The following is a 2,906-nucleotide window of genomic DNA, read 5'->3' on the forward strand; positions in this document are numbered from 1 at the left end:
AGAGCTCTGCAGAGCCTGAACAAAGCCAGAAAAGGCTGGAGTTCACTGGTTTCCAACCACTGGAAGGAGTTAATCCAAAGTCACTTCCAGAGCGCCTTCACAAGCCCTGGCAATGCAACACTACCAAACACGTGCTGAGAGGATGCACACATGGTCAACCAGCAAGCAAACATACTCACTTTGGAAAGCGCATGTCAGAGCCGGCTCTTTGAGTGTCTGAAAGCACTGAATCTTTCTTTGTTGACATCTGCAAAGGAGAGAGAGACATGTGAGATGCTGCCAAGAAAAGCCTCTTGTTGCCCACAAGGGCCACCAACGCTTCCACTCTTCATACAAGCCACTGCCTTTCAGAAGCTCTGAAACAGTCTTTGCTGTTCTGCACAGCAGCTCCCCCTTTTCACAGAAGAGGAGCTGCAGGGGAACACAGCAGAACGGGTAGTAACACTGCAAGGCAGTCCTTTCGGCAAGGACAAGGATCAAGAGCCTTCCTGGGCAGGAGAGCAATTCTTTCCTAAGGGACAAGCCCCTGCAGGAGAGCACAAGTGAAGGCATTCCCCCAAAACGTAAGGAATGGGCAAGGCAGTCCTGCTAGGAAGGGAGAAGAAGAACAGGGACAGAAGGTTTGTTATTCCCTGAAGTGAACACCATTCCCCACATTCTCCTCTGACCGCGCTCTTGACACTGCCTGTCAGCAGTGCTGCCTGTCAGTTGTGCCCCTCAGTGAATCCTGGCAAGACTGAACCTCCCTTTTCTGTTATGATCAGTCATGTAAATGATCACAGAGATGAATGGAAAATCTCTGTCTTCAGCCCAGGAAGAAGCAGCAGTGATATTTCCACCAGAATCAGGCCCCAAGAGATACTTTAGATGCTTAGATGAAGAATGCGGCAGCAGCAGATGCAATGCAAAAGTAGAGCACAAGGGCTGTCTTTGAAAGCCAGCTCATGGCAGAGGCAGTGAGAGCTCAAGGGAACACATTGGAGGGGTCTTGAACAGCCGCTACCCATTGGCTGATGCTGTTGCATAATTCAGGCTGGCACAAGAAGCACCTCATACATCAGGAGCACCTACCTCTTCTGCCTCCTGAGAGCCTTCTTTCCCTGGCCCTGTAGCTGGTGGTTGGGTTTCAAATGTTGATCTTTTTCCCCCTTGCGATGCCACCTGTGTGCAGGGCCTCGGGATATGTGGGAGCACACTGCAAATACACAACACAAGGAGTCGCATGAGCACAGGGGGAACTGGATCTCCAGACCTTTCTCACATGCTGGGCACCTGCTTCTGCAGCAGAAGGCAGCTCTGCAAGAGAGGCTCCAGGCTTGCCTGGATGTGGTAGAATTAATGGAGAGAGCAATCCCCCCTCACTAAAATGCCCAGGAGTGCACCACATGCCCAGAGGAAAGACTCACGTGCCCACTTTGAGGCTTCCTCTCCATGCAGCATGGAGAGCAGCAGGGTCATTTACAAGGACACGCTCCCATATACACCATTAGCCTCTGTCCTGCCAAGTGCTTTAGCCACTGCTAAGGCAAAGAAAGAGCTCCTCAGTGTTTAATCCTGCCTCACTACAGACTCACTGGCCTCTGGGAAGAGCCCCCATGGTGGAGCAAGCCCAATACACACCTCTCCCCTGTCTTGAAGAACACAGATTTTACCTCAACTTCACAAAAGGGTCTTAGGCCCCAGCCCTATGGACACTCCATCACTTCCATTCACCCCAGACACTCACCTTCCAGGATGCTTCTTCCCCTCCTCTTTCTCCTCCTTTCCTTCTCCCACATTCCCAGGCTCTACTTTGAGGGCTGCTTGGGGCTCTCGTAAGAGGCAGCGCATGGCAGGAAGTTTTTCTGTAAGCAGGAGGAAAAAAAAAAAAAAAACACTTCAGAACTGAACCACAGCCACTATTGGGACAGAAGTGACATGTAGATCTGCTCCCTGCTTGCTCTGAAAATCCAGTGAAGTCTTGGCACCCATTACCACCCTCCTGACCAATCTGAGCAGATTCCATGAGATACGTTAGGAGATAGGGCACTCTTCCCATTACCATTCTGCTCCAGGCAAAATGGATGATTCCCAATAATTGTCCTCAACTCTGTCTCTCTCCTTCCTGACCTCCTCAAATGGAAGAGCAGTTTGACTGCTGATACAGTGGTACATGCTGTCCAGTGGGAAAGCTTAATTCAGAGGGACCAGCTGCATCTGGATGTGCTGGGCTGCCCTGAGCTCTTCCTCCCTCTGGAATCGTTTGACATTTCCCATCAGGGCTGAGAGGCAGCACATCTAGTGCCTCATGGCATCTCATACATCCCATTGGAACTTTGGCTCCAACACCCAAAAACAAGGAGAAGGAGAAGGCACAGCCCTGCACCAAGTTTCAACTGCTCCAGTACCTTTCTCAACAGTCTTTCCCCTTTCCTCTTCCAAAGCAGGATTTGCTTCCTCCATGGTGAGAGCTCTCACCCTTCGATGTTTCAGGACGGGACCTCTCCCAGTGGGAGGTCTCCCAGGCGGAGGTCTCACCAGCGGCTGGCTGGGAAAAGTCTCCAGCTCCTGCCTGCAAACAGCAAAAGGACCGTGTTCTGAAGCAAGGACTCCACATTTGCTTTGCAGCACATGCTAACTATGGGGGCAGACACGCACGTCAGAGCCATTGTCAAGACCATCCTTTTACAGAGCAGAATATGCAGAATGGGCCAAATCCTGCAGGACACTCTGCAGACCATCACTCACTTTGGAAAGACCATCACAGAGCCTGAATGAGTCAGTGAAACAGCTCTTGTATTTTCCGAGATGACTGTACCCTTCATCTTCGGCATCTGCAAAGGAGAGAGACACGTGTGAGATGCTGCCAAGAAAATGGTCTTGTAGCTCACAAGGGCAGCCAATGTGCTTCCACTGGTGACAGCAGA

Source organism: Tinamus guttatus, unplaced genomic scaffold (assembly GCF_059628265.1).
Source record: "Tinamus guttatus ecotype Peru unplaced genomic scaffold, ASM5962826v1 Tinamus_guttatus_pri_ptg000106l, whole genome shotgun sequence".
NCBI lineage: Eukaryota > Metazoa > Chordata > Aves > Tinamiformes > Tinamidae > Tinamus > Tinamus guttatus.